The sequence below is a fragment of the Misgurnus anguillicaudatus genome, chromosome 9 (assembly GCF_027580225.2).
Source record: "Misgurnus anguillicaudatus chromosome 9, ASM2758022v2, whole genome shotgun sequence".
Lineage (NCBI taxonomy): Eukaryota > Metazoa > Chordata > Actinopteri > Cypriniformes > Cobitidae > Misgurnus > Misgurnus anguillicaudatus.
In genome coordinates, this window is record NC_073345.2 from 31,527,185 (window position 1) to 31,551,571 (window position 24,387).

Here is a 24,387-nt window from a genome sequence, read left to right on the forward strand (position 1 = left end):
CAACTACATAGTCGCAAAATACAGACATTTATGAAAGAATGAAATATGTTTATTCAAGAATATGTTTGTATTCGTCTCATCTGTGATTGAGTGAATGACTGTACCCGTGGAGTCCCGGTGGCCCAAATCCGATGAGACTCAACACAAACTCTCCGTCACACACCCTGCTTGGGTCACTGGTGTTGTCCGGATCAACGACAGGCAGGAAAATACACCTGCACTGTCAAGCAGTCACATCTGAAATCCAAAGGGTAGACAGACTAACAGCCCTATTCCATAGCTCAGTGCTTCACACTTTTCTCTTTCGTTCTCAGACACACAGTCATACGCGCATCGTTGTATCTTATGGCATATAATCTTATTACCATGCCAACAGTGAAACAAACCACACAGAAAGCATAGATGCAGCACAGATGTTCCTTTAGCTATAGCATTGCATTAGCAGCGCAAAAGCTTATGTGTTCGAATCCTAGGAACATACAAGTACTGATAAAATGTATATGCACTTTCACTTTGCATTAAAGCATCTGCTAAATGCATAAAGGAACATACAATTAATAAACATATTTTTGTATCATGCATCCCCAGATGAGATTTTATTTACATATGATTAGCAGACTTTAAAATAATTGGCTACATTTTTTGAGTGGCAGCAAAGTCAGCCAATCAGTAATGAGATTGCAAGTTAAGCCAGTAGGGGGAGCCAAATAGGTGCAAAACCACTTGTTTAAAATCCCCCACCCTAATAGAGCTATCTGAGAGAGGTTTTTAGAAAGCTTCTAAGGCATTACAGACCCAAACAAAAAATTTTTGTCTACATGTCACATCACAGAACAAGGATAAATACTCCGTTCAATCATTCTATGTCACCTTTAAAAGATTCATTATTTGTGTTGAACAAAACTTTAAGTACTAAACTTATATTGGATGTACGATTTCAATCTTTGACATTATCTTACTCAGTCATTATTAAAGATATCAAGGTTATTTTTTATTATAATGTTCTTTACATTATGTAGACTGATTTTATGTAGAACACAGATGGGTTTTCACACGACACTCTAGTTAACCCTTGATTGTTTTTGCATGAGAGGAAACATAAAAGTTTTGCTTAGAATAAAATAAATAACTAATAAATTTAAAATGCATTTAATGACAACCAAATATAACACTAACATTTAGTGGTATTGTGACCCTTCATCAGTTTAATATAATTAAATAATCCTACATGCAAGACAAACAACAATGGGAGTGACAAGCTTAGTTAAATGCAATTACTCCGTGAGATAAACAACACAGAACAAAACAAAACAGCATTAAGTTTAAATTTGGTTTAAAAATTGCAAGACCTGAGGGTCTCAAGTCAGGCCAGCTGAGTGGAGGATACAGTCCCTTTTACAGACACCTGCTGATTTACATGGCTGTCAATCACTCGCTGACCCCCGGGTGTGGCTAACAGCGGGAGATAGGTGGGATCGATGACTTCGGCTGATACAGAGTAATTAACTAAATCAGCGAGATCAAAATGACTATTGAACCACTACGATTTCTGTCTGAAGACAGAAAAAGCTGGAGGTGCTTTAAAACACTGACTGTCAGATATCATCGCCCAGATTTACATGCTTCCTGTTTGATTTAATTACACCATTATTAAAAAGTCAGAGATTCTTATGAGTTATGAATTTTAGGCTGTGGTTTATTGCTGGTCTAAGGGACCTAATGAGCCATGCTTGAATTTTAATGAATTCATCAAATCTGATCTTCTCTTTACAGGTGCTTGTTTAACATTTTTATTATGTCTTGTATCTACATAGTATAACCTTCATAAATAAATGTACCCTATCAAGATTTTACTGTATCACTATATCATTCTCAACCTGGTTTTACTTTAGGATGCTAATTTTACTTTGGATAAAGTGGTAAGTGATTTGTTTTTACATAAGTCACACGGGTAGCTATATTTGAACCCAACAATTTTTTTGTTTGTCAAAATTATCGATTTTTTATGGCAAAATCATTCAAATGTATAGTAATAATCATGTTCCATGAAGATATTTTGTAAATATACTACCGTAAATATATATAAAAAATATTTATTATTAGTAATATGTGTTCCTTTGGACAACTTTAAAGGCGATTTTCTATAGTTAGATTTTTTTGCACCCTCAAATTCCGATTTTTAAATAGTTGTATCTTAGCCGAACATGTCGTATCCTAAAAACCACACATCAATGGAAAGCTTATTTATCCAGCATTCAAATTATGTATAAATCTGAATTTAAAATTTGTGACTGGTTTTGTGGTCCAGGGTAACGGCCCACCACTTAAGAACCACTAATCTAAGAAATATGTACTATATACTGTATATATGGTTTCAGCAGTAACAACATAAACAACAAACCTAACTTCTGGTAAACTTCTACAAAGTATCAATAACGCAGAGTCATTTTAGAGTAGTTTATTTCTGATAACAAGCTAAATAAATAAAAAGTAGATGAAGTAGATGTTATTTTGTGTATTTAGTATAATACAATGTTTTCGGGTGCTTTATGGTAAAAAAAAAACGCATTATTTTTCACATACCGTACATTTTTGTGGCCCTAGATCAGACTGATCTCATGTTATAGTCACGCAAAATTGTATTCATTTATTTGTGTCCTTGAGCATGAATGTCTTTTTCGTGACACTCCCACGAATTTCTATAAATAGTTTCTCGAGTCTGTTGCACAGCTTTCTTTTTCGTTTCATTTTATGTATTGTTTTCTCATTGTTTTTTCTATTTTCTTACCATTGCCGCTTGGGGTTGGGGTTAGAATCACTTTCTGTTACCCTTTTAGGCTCCAACTCCAGGTGAGAATAGTTTTGAAAGTGGAAGAAAAACATGTAGAAACCAATACGTCCTAACCCAAACCCCAAATCTAACCCCAACCCCAAGCGACAATGATTTAAAAATAGGAAAAAACTAAGAGAAAACGCTACATAAAATAACATGAAAAAGAAAGTCGTGCCACGGACACGAGAAACTATTTATAGAAATTTGTGCGAGTGTCACGAAAAAGTCATTCATGCTCAAGTCACAAAAAAAGGCAGAATTTCGTGCCATGAACACGAATAAATTAATAAAAATTTTGCGTGACTAAGACGACTTTCTGTGAGATCATGTTACTTTAGATATACTGCTTTCCTCCAAAGCAATGATTTCCTACAAAACTCATCGATTTGAAAAGCGCTGTGTCCCTGATTGGCCAGCTAATCTTTAAGTTGTGATTGGCCTGAATACCTCTGACGTCAACCAAAATGTGACGCTCCTTACCATGTTTGAAAGATTCGCTCACAATGCAATGCTAACAGGAGTTAACTTACAGGCTGTGAGTCAAAGCAGGAGGAATTATGATAATGTCGGTCTTGTCTACATCACCAATCCCAGGAAGTAAACTCTTGCCTACAATCCGTGTGTTTGTTGTACTCCAAGAAAAGAGATTTACGTTGTAGATGATAACACACGTTTTTCTTTGGGGTTTGTATCTTTTGCGATATGGGGGGCATGTTTACCGCGAAAACACGCACTATTTGCCTCAAACGCGTCTTTGTCCAAGTTGAAAATATTCAACTTGAGCGAAAAATTTGCATGACACAAACTTATACCGCCTATAGCCGCCTATAGCCTATTTACTCACTGTAATATATTCATACTGTGACCTTATTTATAAAATTCATAAAATCTCTTATATGCACTCAGATTTCTTTAGCTCCTTTTATTAAGATAAAAAGAGAAATTATAAGAAATATGTGCATAAAATTAAAAACACAAAAACAATTTTCAGAACAAAATGGCTGCTTTAGGTAAAAGTCAGTATTGTATCCTCTCTTGGCACTAAACACATAAACAAACTCTTTTGAAGAGACTAAAGTCTTGAAGTCATTTGATTAGAATTAGAAATTAGGATTTTATTTCATTTAGGTTTAAAAGATACATAGGTTCCTGGTATTGCCTAGTAGTGTAAGAGGATCTCACATTAAATACCTAACACAAATTTCTTGTATTTTCTGGTTGTATTCAAATGAAGATTATACCATTGCAAAAACAACAAACGGTGGCATGGTGGCCTTCTACACAGTAAATCATCCTACATTAATATAATATCTACATCTTTGTAATCATTACTATACATCCTTAATGTAGACTTATTATAACCTATAAAGACACAAAACAAAGCCTGTTAGTACTTGCATTAGCCCAATAAAGTAATTTTCAGTGCATCAAATGTCCTTCGTTCTGCAGCGGTTAACTCACCTACAGAGAGGCCGTGTGTAGCCAGCCATTACTGTTTAACCAAAAAACACACCCTTCATCTCTACACCCCCTGCATACGCCATCGCTAAACTACAGCGGTGTCGGTGAGCAAGACACAGCAGCGGTAATGAGGCGGCGTGTCATGTGGAGATGTAATTACCTCCCTCTCCTGCTGGGTGTGCACTTCCTGGGTGAGAGGAAAGATGAATCGCCAAAGTGGGAAAGCGCTGAACCCTCAAAAGTTTAATTCACCCAGCGAAGCTCCCATCCCCCCCTCCCCTCTCTCTCTCTGCTGGAAGGGAAATGGTTCGGGCAGCATTTAGCTAGCTGATAAATGATGAGTGTAGTTTTTGGTGCTCAGGGTCTGGGAGATGTGTTTGTTCTGTACCCCCCTCCTTAAACGGCACACGGGGGGTGTTATTGAGTCACCAGCACATGCCACGAGACCCACGGGGGTGCAGGGTGAGGAGCTGAAGTCAAAGTAGAAAAGAAATTAAAGAAAAAGTAAATGGAAATGAAGAGTTATATGCACTAACTTGCAGTGCTATGGTTGGATAGTGCAGATTAAGGGACAGAATTATCCCCTTCTGACATCACAAGGGGAGCCAGATTTTGATTATTTATGTCTTAAAAATGAACAGGGTGTGAAAAAAGAAAGGAAGAATTAGGACAAATAAGAAGTTTAAAAAAGAAAGACCAGGTGTATATGGGGTGGTAGACGGGGGTGTAGTGTTTAGCTGGCCAGTGGGTGGAGATCAATTTCCCAACAACCCGATCAGTCAGACAGTGCTAACCTTTTTCTGCTGATTGCACACTTTCAGTTCAAGTCAACCTATTTCCAAGTTTGTGTGTGTGTGTGTTAGGCAGAGGTCTGAAGTGAGAGAGAGGATCTGTCACAATGCTTTATTCCTGAGATGGTTAGCGAGGTCTCGCAGCCAAGAAAGGGACAGAAGGAGAGAGAAGGAGCTCGCAGGTGAGGGTAAGCCCTGCTCTCCTGTCGCTCGCTCTGGGGAGGTGGCAGGAAGCCTGTTGTGTCAATGCATTATGCATTAGAGTCTGTGCTCGACTGACAGCCCTACTGCCGCCCTCCGCTTTAACGGAGCCGCCACTAATCAAAGACGACACATCCGAATGTCCAGACACACACACACAGAAATTTACTAATCAAAAAGTGTATTTCCTAGAGGCTGTCTCCCAGGAGAAATCCGGCGGGGAGAAATTGGAATAATTTATTAGCTTACAAGTTTTGGTTGACAGTTAGCCCGGGGCTATTTATCTCAGTAATGGAGAACGTCTCCAATGTGGCAAAATTGACCAAATCAAACAGCTTTGATCAGAAAATGAATCTGGCAAGGCTGTCCGTCTCCACACAACCCTTGAGAAAAGCAGGAAACAAACAAATCCGAAGGAAAATAACGAGAGAAAGGTAAATCGAGGGAGAGAGAGGGGCTGTATTAAACAGATTTTCAATGAAAACAATGTCACATGCTTTTAAATACTTGCAGTTTGAGACAACATTGTATTTAGTACCAGATTGAGGTGGTGCCGTGACCCGGAGCTAAATGTTTTTTATGCAATACCCCATATACAGAAAGTTGTATTTTAAAACGTAATTAAATTAAGTATTTATATTGTCTGACTACAAGGCTTATGACTTAAAATCTGTTTATATCTGAGCCTTTGGACAATTATTGCCTGTTGAACACATGCACATGTAATATAATACACTGGAACCAGTGTTGGGAGTATTTTAAAAAATTGGCAATACTAACTTTTTGTAAAATTTGCTGTAATTATGCAGCTGGTTGCCAGTAACTTACTGTAGAAGATAAAGACTGAAAATGTTTCATGTTTATTTAACTTTGAACAAACTGTTGTCAGTAAATAACATAAATGTAAATTCTACAGTAGTACTGGCAGCTAGTTGCCAGTAATACTGTAATTTCTACAGAATTTTTTTACAGTGTAACTTTAACAAAATTCATTTTTAAGTGGTAGCTGTTTTTATAAAAAATATATTTTAGCTTTCTGAATAACCAACTACTTCAAGTAGTAGTGCAACATAACTAAATGCTACAGCACTGTTTTTATGTCACGTTTTACTGTAATACGGTTCATTTCATTACCAGAAAAAATGTTGCTCTGATTTAATTATACATTACATAATCAGATATTATTTTAAATTAAATGCAACTTTACAGTAGTTAGCTACTTCTAACAAAATACATTTTTAAGTGGTAGCTGTTTTTATAAAAAAATATATTTTAGCTTTCTAAATAACCAACTACTTCAAGTAGTAGTGCAACATAACTAAATGCTACAGCACTGTTTTAATGTCACGTTTTATTGTAATACGAAAAAATGTGGCTCTGATTAAATTATACATTACATAATCAGATATATTATATATTTTAAATAATATGCAACTTTACAGTAGTTAGCTACTTCTATAGTACAGTGTAGTAAAAACTACTAAAATTGCTGTAATTATGCAGCTGTTTTCCATTAACTTACTGTTTATTTAAATGTATGTTATTTACTGGCAACAGTTTGTTCAAAGTTAAATGAACATTAAACATTAACAAGTCTTTATCTTTACAAATAAAACTATAAAATAACAGCCTCATGCAAAGCATTCTGGGAACCAGAAATCCTCATCAATCTTTTTCTGTTTTTCCTTCAGATTTTGGTTCAGAATGCTTTGCATGAGGCTTTTATTTTAGTTTTATCCTGTAAAGATAAAGACTTGTTAATGTCTAATGTTTAATGTTTAATTTAACTTTTAAAAAACTGTTGCCAGTAAATAACATAAATATAAATCTACAGTAAGTTACTGGAAAACAGCTCCCAGTATTACTGTCATTTCTACAATGCAGGCTGATCTCACAGGAATTTGTAAGTAGTTTACTAGTTGGCATACTCGTGTGAAATCGTACAAAGTGATTTGTACCAAAACGTATGGTTATCAAAAACGATAATGAGACCCCACCCCTAAGCCCAACGTCACTGGGCGAAGGCAAGTCACACAGAAACGTACAAATGTGGTCGTACGAATTAGCCACCTTGTTAAATACAAACAAATTGATATTAGATTATGTTGACATTTCCCAAAATTTAAGTTATGTAACTTTTAAAACAATTGATGTTTTATGAAGTAGACCTACATGCAGATGATGAAGGGCTGCAGAATTCTCATCATTCATTGCGATCCCAATGAAACTGACGAACAAAAATGAAAGTGAACTTTTGCATAAATATTAATACAGCCAGACTTTTTAAGGATGCCGTGAACCATTTGTAAAGAAAACAGCATGTGACAACCTTCAGACACGCACCACGAGCTTCACTAGTGAGGGACGCACGGAGCAAAGGGGAACAAATTCGGGTCGAGAGCCACAACAAACCGCCATGGCAACCGCTTTTGACAACATCACGTCCGGCCTCTGTACATGAGAGACAGACACGCTCATTTACGCGGGAGATTGACGGTTCAAAAGGTCTTGATTTTGACACTGAAAAGGAACAAATATTCTCACATGTTGATCTGGTTTAATTAGAGGTCCGTGCTTTGATGCATGCATGTCAGGAACTGCTTGATGTCGCATCAAGTGAAGTTAAATGCGTCTCGATCAAGATGCCCAAGCTTGCATCATACACGACAGGAAAGACGTTTGTGTAGACCAACATACACCAGTGACATGAAAACGCCAACGTGTTCCTGCCAATGGGAGAGAGGCCGTATCCATCATAATCAATGCATGTTGACCATTCACAAGATCAGTTTTCACTATATAGGATTCAAAGTTATTGTTTAACTTATGGAAGAAGTAAGAAAGCTATTAAGATTCAAAGTTCACTTCAACTCATCACTAGTCAAAGCACATAAAGCATCCAAAGTTTAACAGGGAAGCTATCATAATGTATGCATGCACAGAAAAAGTGTTTGTGGGTGCAGTTCATTACAGGCCCCTCACGCGTTTGCCAGCGTGCTGAGCTTTTTCACCTCGTGCAGACTGCTTTTTAAACTGCATTTGGACTCGTGCCGACAATTACCTCCTCAAAGTCTCTAAAGTACCAAAGCTCTGCCTAATTAGTATGCATTATCAATTAACGGCCCTAATAGGCGGCAGATTGATCACATCCCCCTGTTTCAGATGCCGAACGGAGGCAAAAGCAGGAATAGAAATTCCCTCGCCCACTCTCGCCCACCAACAACAGCTACAACAATGTTCATGATGCATCGAAATTCAAATGGTGCTGTGTACAATACCGCAACACCTGATGAAGTACATCAATAACACCATCAAGTGCTACATTTACTATGATACATTTATTTATCAAACGCTTTTATCCAAATCATCCTACAAATGGGAACATTACAGATTTTGCCCAACACTTTAAAAAATGTTTGGTTATTTTCAACCCAGCATTGGAATAAAAAATAGATGAGCCCAACGGTTGGGCTCATCACTTTTTGACTCGGCAATGGGTTGAAAATAACCCAGCATTTTTTTTTTTTTTTTTTTGAGTGCATGGTTGGATAAAATAGACAAACCCAACTTTTGGGTTTAAATTAATCTATGCTGTATTGTTTTAACCCAAAATGCTGTTTTTTTTAAATCCACACTCTAAAAAATGTTGGGTTATTTTCAACCCAGCATTGGAATAAAAAAATGGACGAGCCCAGCACGTTGGGTTGTAATTTAACCTTGGCTGGGTTGTTTCACCCCAAGTTGGGTCAAATATAAACATTTTATTGGTTAATTTTACCAAACGGTTGGGTTCATCACTTTTTGACCCAGCACTGGGTTGAAAATAACCCAGCATTTGTTTTGAGTGCATGATTGGATAAAATAGACAAACCCAACTTTTGGGTTTAAATTAATCTATGCAGTATTGTTTTAACCCAAAATGCTGGGTTTTTTAAATTCACACTCTAAAAAATGTTGGGTTATTTTCAACCCAGCATTGGAATAAAAAAATGGAGGAGCCCAGCACGTTGGGTTGTAATTTAACCTTGGCTGGGTTGTTTCACCCCAATGTTGGGTCAAATATAAACATTTTATTGGTTAATTTTACACAACGGTTGGGCTCATCACTTTCTGACCCAACACTGGGTTGAAAATAACTCAGCATTTTTTTTTTTTTTTTTTGAGTGCATGGTTGGACAAAATAGACAAACCCAACTTTTGGGTTTAAATTATTCTATGCTGTATTGTTTTAACCCAAAATACTGGGTTGTTTAAATACACACTGTAAAAAATGTTGGGTTTTTTCAACCCAGTGTTGGAATAAAAAAATGGATGAGCCCAGCCCGTTGGGTTGTAATTTAACCTTGGCTGGGTTGTTTCACCCCAATGTTGGGTCAAATATAAACATTTTATTGGTTAATTTTACCCAACAATTGGGCTCATCACTTTTTGGGCTCACAATTTTTGTTTTTTGAGTGCATGGTTGGATCAAATGGACAAACCCAACTTTTTGCGTTTAAATTCATCTATGCTGTATTCACGAGTTCACCCTTACATCTAATCTGATTGCGAAAGTAAGCATATTTTGGCGTGCTGTCCTGGGGGAGGGCTCTGGATATGGAGTGAAGCTCGAACTCCGAATCCAAGGTATGGCCCGAACTCGGAGAACTCCCCCATCCCAATCTTTGATAGAACAGATTAGAGTGGCGAGTTGGGGTGGTGGAGGGATTTCGGAAAACAATATCAAGACTGAGATAGGTAGGATGTCTGTATATGTAGTGTTTGGCTGATTTCCAAATGAGATGCACCTGTGCTTGATTAGTTAATTATCTGATCGTGCTCCTCCCGAACCTTGTTAATAAAACATCATTTGTTTTAACCCAAAATGCTGGGTTGTTTCATCATATGGTTGGATAGATCAAAAAAATTTACCCAGACACAACATTGGGTTAAAACAACCCAGCATTTTGGGTTATAACACCCATTACTACCCAGCGTGCTGGGCTCGTCCCTTTTTGACACAGTACTGAGTTGAAAATAACCCAGCATTTTTTAGACTCTGGGTTATTTACAACTCAGCTTTGGGTCAAAAAGGACAAACCCAACTCACTGGGTTGAAATTTAACATATGCTTGCTGGGTTGTTTCAACCCAAAATGTTGGGTTGTTTTAACTTATTGTTAGGTCAAATATAAACTTTTTCTAGGTTAATTTAACCCAACGGCTGGGTTTTTCCCCTTTGACCCAACACTGGGTTGAAAATAATCCAGATCATACTGGCCTGGTTTAATAGTATTGGGGCTCCTCTCAGCAGTTCAGACTGGGACATCATCTGGCAGACCACTTAAACCAGCTTTGGGCTCTATTAAACAACAATAACAATTATTATTATTATTATAGCCACTAATTATTATAACTAGATGTAATAGTTGTTGTATAGTCTAAAAACAAGAAACAGCAGGGGATAAAACAAACAAACAAACATATAAATAAATAATGGTTTGAACGCTGTGAAATTCACTCGGAAAACTTCAATGAGAGCAACATTAAAAGCACACTCAACTAAAATCACACTGAGCCAAAGTGCAGCCATTCATCAGGCAAACGAGCCTCATGTTTCCAGCATACATTCATTTTCAGGACATTGTTTAATTGCGCTGTTTTACATAAAAGTCGCTGAGTAGAGAAAGAGAACGTGATTTTCACTTACTCTCACCAAACTGTGTCCTCGTTTATCACTCGAGCTCATCAAAACTCTCATGAAGCGGCGCTTTCGTTCAAACAAACACAAAACCCAGCTGCTGATGGCACGTGGGCTGGTGAAGATTGATTGACTGATGTATTGATGGGAAAGAAAAAGACAGATATTAGGAATGGACAAAATGTGACATTAAATATCCTAAAATTAATGAGCAACAAAGCACGCATATACAATGTCTGCATAAACACATGAACAGATTGCTTTGATTATAATCAATATAAATTTATAAATAATGCAAATAAATGAATCACAATTGTAAAAAATACAATTATTTTAGAAAGTCTATACACATGCATTCTTCTGGATTGTAGTTTTATGAAGTGTGAAGTGTGTTAAGTCATCACAACTTTTTAAATTGTTGTATGTTCAGCCAATGGCCTACCTAAATTATGCCATCAAGTTCATCTCTCAAATTATTGAATCATTAAATACAGTAATGATCTATGTTAACATAATGCTCACCAATTAAAATATTTTTCTTTATATTATTTTTATATTTTTAAGAAAAATGCAATTTATAGACTTTTCAAGATTTTATTCCTTATGAACTTAACCACAAAGTTACGTCCTTTTGTTTTCTGTATACAGGAACGTGCTGTATTTATGCCAAATTTGCACGCATTCCACAACAGGCTTGTTTGGTCTCGCAAAGTTTTAATCTGTATAAATTAATGCATTAAATTGTTTGCTTATTTGAATAAACACCGATACAAATCATTAGATGAATTACTTGGCCTGCTGATTACAACTTATGCATCAAAATGTACTTAATTTTCATTAGGAGGTATAAAATTAGATGATTATTATATTAATTAAGATGATTACAAACAATTATCCTTCCCAAGCACCCGCGGTCCTGCAAACTAGGTCAGTTTGGTGATGTATTATTTTTGCAGGGAGACATTTCTCGTGCCCTTGTTTCAAAAATGCGAAATAAAAGAAAAATCGCTGTAGACGCGGACAAACAAAACGATGGTCAAATATTTTCTTTGCTGCTCATCAGCACACTTTCTCTGGTCGCAGGACCATTGCTGTTGGGCTGTTTCCAAACACGAGAACAGGATGCTAAATCCATTATGTGGCTGGGGCCAAAGACACGCGTCTGATGTCCGAGTAGTTCACGGCGCGTAATGCGCCGGGCACAATGTGCTGAGATTTCGGGGAAACTGTGGAATTGAAGAGTCACAAATAATAAGCGTCACCGGGACAGTGACCGGAGAGAATGGGCTTCTGCGCCTTGTGTCTATCCGAGAGCGCGCAATCTAGCTGCAGAGAAAAGAACACAAATGCGTTCTCGCTAAACACTGTCAATGACAAATTAGCATGCAAATTATAAGAACAACTCATACAGTTTTTATCTGAATACAATGCATGATTTAAAAAGGCGTGGAAAGACGCACGTGACCCAAAAGAAAAGCTTGAATCTCAACATTTAAACATCTATAGGCTACTGTGTAAGATGTGCGCTGAAGTCCTGTGTCAGGCCATGTTGCACCCCTACACACATAAATGACTAAGGTAACCATATTTAACCAAAACAACAGTTACATGTTGCACATTTGCAAAAACACTATAATTGTATTATATTCTAAATTTCAATTACCGGTAATCACTTTGTTAATGTAGCATTGTTGCAGTTAAAGTAATATTAGTGTGCTATACATGTCGGAAACCATGGTTACCATGGCAAGTTTGTTTATGGAGACATCATTTGATGTGACAAATGTATTGTCAAATCATTATCCGAACGTCTCAAAACAGAAACCCCAACCCAAACCATGAACCCCACACCTATGCACGCACTCGAGCCTATAGCACTGCCTCTTTTCGGCACGCTGATGTATATTTCGTTGTCCACGGCTTAATTTTGATTTATCGTCCGTCCATAAATTAGAAAAATATGTTTTAGAATTCCATCTTGCGGAAAAGCTGCGCGTGATGCCGGGGGATTGGACGATATTTAAGATGTCAGAGATACATATTGGATTAGCGCGCTTTGTTCGCGCGCCATAGCAGGTGTTTAATCACGGTTGATGCGCGCGGTGAAATGCGTTAGGACAGGCCCGGCCCGGAACGGGAGCCTCGTTCCCCGGGACTGTGATAAATCACAGACGAAAGCAACTAACATGCACCCCCCCCCCCCATCAACCCAAACACACACACACACACACACACACACACACACACACACACACACACAGAAACAGACATATGCCTTCCAAAACCATGCAAGCAACCATAAATAGGTCTTCGACGTTTTCACGGTTGCAGCACAGGCAGTGCAAAGTTAAGACGACAAAAGTAAAAGTAAAATTAATGTGATTTTGAATTGTAAAAAATTATCTAATAATATTTAATATTATCTAATTTACACAAAATCAAAATATCAGAAACCTCATGGTTTGTCAGGAGCAGATATGAGAGTAACACTTTACAATAAGGTCTCATTAGTTAATGCAACTATAAAGTAACACTTAGCGACATATTTCTACCACATTTATCAATCTTGAATGTTAGTCAATACAAAACCAATTGTTCAGTGTTAATTGTGCATTAACAGATACATAAAAAGTTTTATTTAAAATGTGTATAAGTAAATTTTTCAAAATCCATTAGACATATTGTTCATTGTTAAAGTAAAAAAAACGAATGTATAATGTTAGCATGTTTAACTTTATTGTAAAGTGTTTTCAATGAGTCATATAAGTTATACAAAGGATATAAAATATTGCCATAAAAAGTGCAACTTGCAGTATATCATTTGTTCTTAAAAGGATTTATTGCAGTTTTCCCTAGTTTTGGCAAACACAAACTAGGTATGTTCTTCAACAAAAAGAGTATGGTCATGAGGATTACATGGCTAATCATTGAGGGTTTTAAAAAGTTTAAGTAACTTTTTTGTTTACAGGAAAATATTTTAAAATAAAGATACCTACACATATCTATTTTATACATTTTATCAAACAGTTATATTTTACATTCATCACTTCACATGAATGCATGTATTCCCTGGTAAACATGTTTTCTTAATATTTTGTTAATAATCATATGCTAAACTAAACATTTAAGGTTACAAATCCTATTTATTTTATCCAGCCAGTTGGAACACACACAAAAAAGATATTCAATGTCTTTGTTAAATCTTAACAAATGCTTACATTTTAATTTATGATCAGCATAAAGTTGACATTGTTTAAGTTATTCGTTGTTGTGGTCACGACTATCTTCATCTTCATTATCAACTATTTTTAATATTTCTTTGCTAGTCTACAGTTGTGTAGAACAGCTGTGTTTATTTCTTTATAAGCTTCACAGAAATAGATGGGAATCTAGATGTCCATTCGTGCATGAGAGAGAGGTTTAGAGAGAGAGAGAGAGAGAGAGAGAGAGAGAGAGAGAGGGGCGACATATAAGAGAGCAAACATTTTCAAGGTCATCCGGTGAACTGGAACGAGCTCGGAGAGATGCATGGCGAAAACTGCGCGTTTTGACACGAGCTCGAGGTTTGATTAAAAGGTAAAGTAATGGATTTAAACACACGCCACGCGCGTGGCTCGCCAGCCTCTGTTGGGTTTTCGCAAATTACTTAACGGTGCAGTGATGGAAATAAGATTGTAATGTTTGGTAATGGAAAAGAAAGCCCCATATTCATTTTTTTCTGGCCTTCTTGTTTTCTGACATACACAAAATAAATTACCCAGGCTAATAGGCATGGCGCGTGGAATTTTTCCCCGCACCTTCTGAGGGAATTCAAACGTGTTCCTCGCGTTTTCATTTTACATTCGTTATCTCACGCAATATTGGTTGAAATGATGAAACATCAAACAGCTAATGTAACATTAACAGTACTGACTGCTGAGACAAATAGCTCACACAAAATGCCCCAAAATAACTCAACCTTGAACGTGGAGCCTGCGCTCCCTGCATGCGCCAGGCCTTAAATGTGCCTAATAATAAAGAATAGCGACAAAAAACTACCATCTCAGAGTGGAAAAAAAGGGAATTGAAAACACAAACAAAGATGATTTAAAGATACCCGTTGTTGTGCAAAACACGCTCTTATTAGTTAACACAAACCACAACTAACAATGCGTCTTTGCGCATGGGAACTGCAGGACGCAACGCCACACAGCCTTGCAGATAAACAAACTAGCAGATATACGCATGCATAAGTTCATGGATGCATGCATTTGGCTGATCTCCTGTGCAGAAATGTGCTGGAATAGGGAAAAAGTCCGCCTGATGTAATTTAAGTCAAGGTTTATAAGCGCATATACCTTAAAGTCTTGGCCACAACAAGATATAGCTAATTCGACACACATTGTCTCATTGCGACAACATGCCCCAACAACTTTTTATAGGTCAGGAAACAAGTGACCAGTGATAACCAGAAAGTGCCTTGGTGCAATCAAAAAGCGCTTTAACGGTGCTGGCGAGGGTGATAGTGCCATTAAAGTGCGATCAGAATACAGCAATTAAACTGACATTACACTCGCCCGGTGCTGTCCATAGGTGTCCAGCGTTTATCCGGGAACCACCTCTTCTTAATTGCCTCCTAATTCCGCGTGTCAGATCTGTGTTTCCCCGCTGTCCCGCCCGGTGGTCGTGTGTGTCTTAACGTTCTTAACTCTGAGGCGTTACTCAACTCAATGACACAAGGCAAATTGCGTTTAATAAATGAGCTTAATGGATCACGCGATTGGGTTGTGAGCGCAATGCTTCCTCTAGTTAGGCAAAACATTTATATCCAGTTCTGTTCCTGCGCGTTCGTTTGGGGGTTTGAACCGTGCAGACGGGTTGTGTCTCTCACCTGCGATTTTAACTCATTATTTAGCAGATAAAACAAATAAACTAGAATGATTTAGGGTAATCAGAGGAACCAGTGTCAGGTTAATATTAGTTCAGGGCCATCCGATCACAACCTTTCTGAGATGCGCAGTGCATACAAAGTTTAGTCTTAAAAAGCGGATACATTTGAATCAATTTCGTCTTCTCGTGACCTTATATACGGGCTTATCGTAAGAATTATGTTTAAATGCTTAAAATTACTTTCACTTAACAATATAATATAAATGCATTTTAAAAATAAAAAATGTATAATATCAATGATATGCGCAGTGGATGCACTTGACAGAAAAGTTGCGTTAAATGTTCTGATTATAGAATTAGATTGAATAGTTGTGTCCACACTTGAGTGGCATACTTACTATAGCTACATCTTTTCCAAAGAACATTGTCCACGCGCAGATGACTGCCATATGGGACAGAGTCACCGTCAAACGCCCTGTTGTGGCACGTGCACAATCTCTAATCTTGCATGCTCACCTGATCAGAAAAGCAAGTGAAGTGAAATGTCAGAGACAGAGGCCTAACTGATGACACCTTCTCTCTCTCCCTCTCTCACTTTTATGGCCACGGCATGTTTGGTTGCGCAAAACAATCTCATCGGACATTATTGATGTTACAGATGTTGTAGTAATCAAATTATCGGTCTGTGAAGGGCCTCCCTCAGTCACCGGCGCGCACGGTGATGAATTACGGTAAAGGTCATCACGCGGCTCTGTTTTATTGGAAGTTTATATGGTAACGCTTGGATGAACTTCTGCAGAGAAGCTTGCAATTCGCTGGGACTCTCATCGATGTATTTTTTGGGACTGTGTGTGAGTATGGGAGGGGCTCGCTCTCAAGTCAAGCAAAGACAATAATATCCTACAAACAAAACTATGCAGTTCATTATGACGTCACTTTTTACTTATTTATTCATAAACGTATTTATTCGGTCACAAAACGCATGCACACGCACCGATTTATGAATTCAATTGAGGAGGAAAACGAAATGAAATTGCAATAACAAATTGTATTTTTCTAAGGTAGCGCAGAGAACCCAGTGACAAAAACTCTTAAATGGGCTCTAAGTGGTGTATTGTATTTCAGTCCACATCAATGCAGCGAAAATAATGCGATGTAAGAAACGTAATGCTATGAAAGATTAAGCAAATGTTTTTCATTTCATGTGGATACTAGACTACTTTTCTCAGCATTATATCTACAAGAATGCTAACATATTAAAAATCAGGTTCAAGTCTATTTGTATAAATGTATACAACAGCCCAACTTCCCACAATTCATCCAATGCCCAGTGGAACAAATCCCACAGACATGTTACCAAATAATTCATATTTCATACAATAATCTGACAAAATATCTCTCAGCAGGGCGCCCAAAATCCCTAAACGGATAACAACAGATATAATCGAGCCTTTATAGGATTATCACGGATTACGCGACATTAGGGACCCACGTGGCCCCGCACCAAACTCCGCTCCTCATCCATTGTGCGCCACCAGTCGCCCGAGTTGACACCCGGGGTTATTTGTTGTCACTCGGCGCACATTAATCCCGCCACAATTAGGTGTCAGCTCGAGCTGCTCTCTGTTTGATGATAGCCTTGGGCGGCTGCAGCGCTCGAGCCCTAATCAGCAGAGTAAACTCGCGCTATATTTCAATTTGGGGAGGCGCTCTTCCGCGCGGAGGGCCCCAGCACGGCAATAAATAAAGCGCCTATTTACGCCACCATCACACAGAGACATCCAAATGCACTTACCACCGGCCCTCTCATCATGGCCCGCATTCAACAACGGCCATAAATCAACGCTTTTCAAACGCGGTGATTAGTGAAGCTATTTACGAACGCGCACACACACAGCTCAAAAAATAAATGCGCAACATCTTCACAAGTTATAAAAAATAGACTGTGTTTCTATAGGTATTTGTAGTGAAACAAAAGCAAAGCAGAAGTGAAGAGAGACAGTTTGCTTTTTAGGAAATACCTAAAACATATTTGTGCAATTTGGATTTTGTGCCATATGCATTATGAAGTCTAAACGTTTTAGTTGACTATTATATGTTTGAATATTAAATTTAATATTGTTTATTCTTTCTAATTAGGTGTATTTAATGTAACATGCAAGTTCTTATAATATTTTTACAATTATATCTAATGTATAAAGCTACTGTCCCCCAATTTTCCCACACAATAACAAACCTATAATAATAATAATAATAATAATAATAAAAAGAGGCTGGATTTAATTAACTTCTAAAAGGTTCCTGTCACAGAAAAAGCCTCTTTTGTGACCCTATCTGAAATCCTTGCAAACGTTTTATAATCTAATTATGCGATTAGAAAAGTTTACACACTGATTATCAATATTTGACATGATCTTACTCAGTCAATATATTAAGGTTATATTTTCACAGAATGTTCTTTACATTATTTTATGAAAAAATCACAAACATTAGCCTACTTTAGGGTTTTCAGCAACTAGCCTGAAACAAAGAGACCTCAGAGACAAATTTATCTGTGCTAATTTTTGTTCCAGCACATACACATCTCAAAACCCCTCCACCCAAAAAAGGTCTCCTTTGTACAAGTATGAGAGATGCGTAACGCAAATCAATATAAACGCGCCAACTTCTAATTTCACCGGGAGTCACGTGGTGTCACTATCCCCTCTTGACGTGGATTACAAATATCTGTTATTATCGCTAATCTGGCATTAGATAGATGCGACACGAGAGGCCAAAAGCGCTAGTGAGATGTTAAGCAGTGCGTTCTGTCTCTTGTTTGAGTGTTAATTGGGTAAGTGAAGTCTATTTGTGTAATCCCTCCGTTTCTCCTCATCTCTCATCCCTGCACTGCTCTAAACGGGAGTGGATCTGCGTGAAGTGGTGTCCGTAATCTCTATTCAAATATCTCCATATGACAACTGCCCGCAATTAGAGCTCCATCACTCTCTATTTGTGCCTTTCATCCAACATCCGTCAAGGGAGCGCGTGAGGGGCAAACAAAGACACCCTTTAAAGCGTTTTATTTTGTAACGTGCACATGTGTTCCCCCTCAGTGTATTAATCCCTCATACAGGATATAGAAGGGGATTAAGGCTCTGTTCGCTCTCTACATTGCCATCTGGGTTCTAGTATCGCGTTCATGTCGTGTTTGAGGGAATTAATTGAGTCTGCAACAGTTCACGTCTTCTGTTTAAAAGTTGCATACTCTCACGTGACCGTCATGGAAAATAAACTAAATGTTTACTTATGGGTAATTAGGTAACTCTAGACTATCGGGTGCGTTATAGGCGCGCTTATAGATCATGAAGAGGTGATAAATATTTAGCTGTCACCCACAGCAAAGTCAAACATGAATCCATTGTGGCGTTATGATACGGGTTGGCATGGAAACAAAGAATGCCATAAGATCTGAACAGGTTGCCATTTGAAAAAAATAAGGGTTCCCAAAAGGTTCTTTGTCGTACTGCAGAACGATAATGTTTAAGAACCATTAACAGAAGGTTATTTTTGGGAACCAGATATGGTTCTTCTGTGGCATTACATTTTTCTGAGGGGTGTAAATCGACAATAAGGAATATATTTATAGCAATAGGCTACTCACGCAATGCGTAATGGAAACTCAATAAATCGAATTACAATTAAACTAATCTATAATTGAAATTAACTGTTTGTATTGACAACGTTTGCTTCATAGTTAATTTAAATTAGACCTATATTTATAATCACTGATCTCTCGTTTCATCTGCCATATTTGATCTACAGCTATTGTAGTACATTATAAGATTATAGAATTTGCTTTACATCTTTTAAGAAAACATCTTCTCACATGCTATTATGCCTTACAATGATGTCTACATAGGGAGCTTGCTATGTTTTGGAATAAAAGCCTAGATGTTGAATAAGGGTGCGGGTGGGAAAAAACGTCCCCTCTTAACAAAAGTGGCCAGAGCAGCCAATTGCGAAATGAGATGCGCATTTAAAAACCAGAGCCTCGCCGCAGAGGGGTACCTGCCTACCACGAGTTAATTAATTGGGGTTGAATGCACGTGGGCGAGGAGTGCCATCGCGCGCCCGGTGACACTCCGCATCTGTGCGTCCGAGTTGCGCGTGCGAGCGCGTGCGTTTCATCCCTTTAGCCCGCAAAAAGTCCACCGGGGGAGGATTCTTAAAAGGTAAATTAGCATTCTGATGAGAGCGCGCGGGCCCCCCGAGAGCGCGAGGAAAAAGAGAGGGTGGCATTAATGACACCGCGCGCACTCCCGTGACATAATTTTCCACCGTAACAGGGCCCCTCTCTCTTTCTCATCCCATCATCCCCACACGGTGCTAAAAAGACCCCAGCTATAGAGCCCGCGTCCCGAGGGAATGTGTGCCCCCGATGCCTGGGGCCCCCGAAGAGTCTCAATACAAATAGCCAATTTGTAATACATATTGTGAGGAGGAGGCCGGTCTGGTTTTGTAAAGCGGTCCGGCAGCGGGATCTCATTTCCAACACTTCTCTCATGCTGTTCGCCCAGATTCACCTATCAATGGCGGCCGCCACTCGCACCTGCTCGCGCATTTGCTTTTAATTCGTTTTTCTGGCTTGGAAATGACTTGACTTTTAAGAGACCAATCAGACATGCGTCTGTTTTAGGGGCCAACGTGGTTTCTCATTAAGAAACGAAACGTTTCGCGAAAAAGCAGAGAAAGTTTTATTGCAAGGCCCCTATTATGAGCTTAATTTCAAATGCATTTATGTGTTAGAAACATTTTCTGCAAGATGTACAATCACATTTGCGCAGATGAGAAAGCCACGTTCTGGCTGCATTATAGAGAGGCAGGCCGACCTCTCCATTTGAAATATCTCATAAGTCAGGCTTTTAGAGAGGTCCTTTTGATTTACAGGTTGATGGGGCATCCTGATTGTTTGCAAAAGAGGAATTCATTTAAAAAGCCAAACCGAGGGTAAAACCTAAATGGGCATTTCCATGGAGAGAGGCCCGAGTGCTTTCTTTCTATCGGGGTGGATTTGTAAAGGGTGAGGATGGTAAGATGAAAGCTCTCTCTTTCTCTCTGATGAGAGCGTACCAGTCTCTATTAGTCTTGGTGTGGAGAGCCGCATGCTGTTTAATGAGAAGTACTCAGGGTCTTTGTGAACCTTTTGTGTCTCTAATGCTACTCTGCTTTGTTTGGTGTTGGATGTAGCCAGACCTTTATAGAGTAAAATTACTGATGAATAGACCAGTCAAACCCCGGCATCCCCCCCCACCTCGGTCAACAACTCATTCATTCACATTAAATGACTTCAGCTGTGTGCAAAAAGTATACATGCATATATGTATTTATCTGTTTACCTTGTTTTAACAAACTGGAGCTCGTCTTAAATATGCACTATTGGTGATTAACACACTGGATTGATTTTTCGCCCAATGTTTTCTATTAGACCTGTTAATGCACTGAGTGTTTTTTTATGGCTAATTCAGGCACTTGAGGGCTTTCACGGCCCAATCGGTGCTAATTAAGACACTATGGGCTTCAGACTGAGCAATTCTCATTATTTCTCCAGCTTTTTGCCGCATGAACACCGAATCAGGGGGCGAGCAGAAATGCGTATGCGAGTTTTGTTATCTAAAATTCAGGAAACACCTGCGATGAGGGTACTTAAACCTTAACGCAGCGCAACAATAAAAGGGATGCTGGCTTTCAGCGAGAGCTTAATATGAAACGAAAACAGCCGCCTTTATGACAACACATTCTATAAAACCCATTATCGACCAATTACACAAACCCCTGCTCCTACAGCGAGCAAACTGGAGCTGAATCAAGCTGTCAGTCGACATGCCTGTGGAAGAAGATCAGGCATTTTGTTTTAATAAAAATTATTAGATTTCATTAAACATTTATAATGTGTCATAACAGCTTTTTATGGTATATTAAATCAGGAGAGATGACATGGATAATTGCAGTCTTATGGTCTGATCACACAGAAGACTCTTCTGTAGCGCTTGATTTTTGTGTATTTTTCTGATGATTAATCTGGGTTGCCTTCTGCAGATGCCCGTTAGTAGGGCATAACAGCTATAGTGTATTCTGGGTAGTTACTGAGGGGTTGCTTACTTTGCCAGACTGGTATTATTGCAAATTCTTCATGTAGAAATATAAGATTTGAAATGATGATTTTCTTCTTTTTGCCCCGTATGTAAGCTGCAATGGCATGGCATGCCGGTTTAATATGAGACCCATCATCTATCATGCTATTTTACTAAATATACTCTTTTAGTCGATTATCTTCATGCATTCTCCACTCAAAGCACTAAGGCATGTACGAGCATTTAAGTTAAATGGCAGGTACTTCAAATGTCCATCCATTTTTAGAAATGGTTTAAATTTAACGTACTTGCCATCAATTCAGTCATCTTTCTATTTAGAAACCATTTACAATTTGTACAGTTGATATCAATTTTGATACACATACTTGAATGTAACAGTCCAAATACAAACCTAAAGACAATCATTGTTATAGTAAGTATTGCCAATGAACATCTTCCAAAAAGAAAAAAAATGCAATAATACCATTTATTCTTTATATTTTAGAATTTTCTTCAGCCTTACTTTACAATAGATGGGCTAGACCAGTGGTTCTCAAACTGGGGGCCCCAGTTTTATGAGATTTTATAAAATACATTAATTTATCATGAATTCTGTGTAATTAAACCAAAAAAATATAAGGCTACTAACCAACCGCACTACTTTGAATTATTTTATATGTTTTGTTTAATTAAAATGTTACATTTTAGCACAAATTTGTCATATATTTTCTTTGGGGGGGCGCGAAGAAATGCACTGTACACAAGCGGGGCCGCACGCTGAAAAAGTTTGAGAACCACTTACAACTATTGATACAAATTACCTAGGTGCATACATGTTGGTGCATTATAATTACATTCAATGGCATGTATTGTGTGTAGTTAGATTGTATTAATGTTAAAACCTAACTTTAAATCTTTTATCTATAATCTTAACACAGATAATCTAGCACAGTTTTCTAACATGGTGCCCGTGGGCACCATGTTGCCCGCACATAGTCTGTGAGTTGCCCGCCACATTCTATTAATAGCCTTAATTTTTATATTTATTTATTACATATTTATATATTAGTTTGGCTTCTTATGTATGTTAACATTTGAAACAATAAAACATAAGTAAAATAAGATAAAATCAACAAGTAAAACAAATAAGTTTTGAGTAGACTATATAAAAAATAGCCCGCCAGATTATTTATCCATTGTGATATCCCTTGCTCACAAAAAGGTTGGAGACCCCTGGTCTAGCAGGTATTTAATGATGGTATGTACTATAGTATATCTTTTTCTATTTTTAGTCTTTCTTGCTTTCAAGTTATTGTTTTTGGATATTGTCTCTAAATATATTTTAAAATCTATTTTAAATTCTTCAAAACTTGGCATTTTTCATTCCATTTGACTTTAAGAATATAATAACGGGCAATTATAATAATTAAATCAAGCATAAATAGAATAATATTATCACCATCAAACGAAAAACATTTTCAAAGTTAACAGGCTTCATAACTTTTCTTTGTAAGTAAATACTGTGCTCTATCAAAAAAAGGGGGGGTTTTGGGACACTCCCAAAATAAATAATTAATAGTCTCAGGGGAAATTTTACAAAAAACACAAATATCTTCTCTATATCTGTAGTATAGTATTTAAAGCTGAGATAGGGTTGGCCTCTCCATCGCCATCTATGTTTGAACTATAAAATTGCAGTTATATGCGGAGTAATTTTCATTATGTGCGTTGTGCTTCGTCCCGCTAACGTTACTCTACGCGGATGAATCTGATGTCTGTAAACATGAAAGCATCTGAGCGGAACTCTCATTGTTATACATCGACATGACAGAAGTGCATCTTAAAAGTCATATACCAAAAATTAAACGTAATCTAAAAAGTATATGTGCGTTTGTTATGACTAAATGACAACGTAAATGTTTCAACATAGATGCTTTAACGTTACCTGTTCAGATGGAGAAGTCATCTCTGTTCAAGTAGCACATTTAATGGCTTCAGATGTTGAGAAGCACTGGTATTAACTTTTGTTTTAGCAAGAGCTCGTTTGCTTTTAAACCTTTTAAAGGCGGAGTCCATGATGTTTGAAAGCCAATGTTGATATTTGAAATCACCTAAACAAACACGCCCCTACCCCAATAGAATCTGGACCTTCTGTTGATAGACCCGCCCCACACATACGCAACCCGGCATATGATTTGATTTGATTGGCTATAAGTGTGTTTTGGTAGTCGGCCCGTCTTCTTTTCCAAAGCGTTTTTCAAACATCGTGGACTCCGCCTTTAACTGGATACTCAGCAGTTTGAGCTTTTACCGTTTGAACAACAGACAATCCCCCAGATGTAGAACGTAATAAAATGACATATTTACATGACCTTTCCCAGATGATCGTCTTTTAAATTTTTGCAGATTAAACGCCGCCATCTAGCTGACAAGTTTAAAC

The 24,387-nt window shown here is 37.8% G+C and overlaps 1 long non-coding RNA gene across 1 annotated transcript; it reads right to left on the reverse strand.

The window, feature by feature from the left end:
- On the reverse strand, positions 1–24,010 carry LOC129424036 (uncharacterized). The gene is made up of 3 exons (XR_008637951.2): positions 23,893–24,010; positions 10,975–11,098; positions 1–237 (listed from the first exon to the last, which is right to left on the reverse strand). It is a non-coding gene; the product is annotated as an uncharacterized lncRNA (long non-coding RNA).
- Positions 24,011–24,387: the final 377 nt, after the last annotated feature.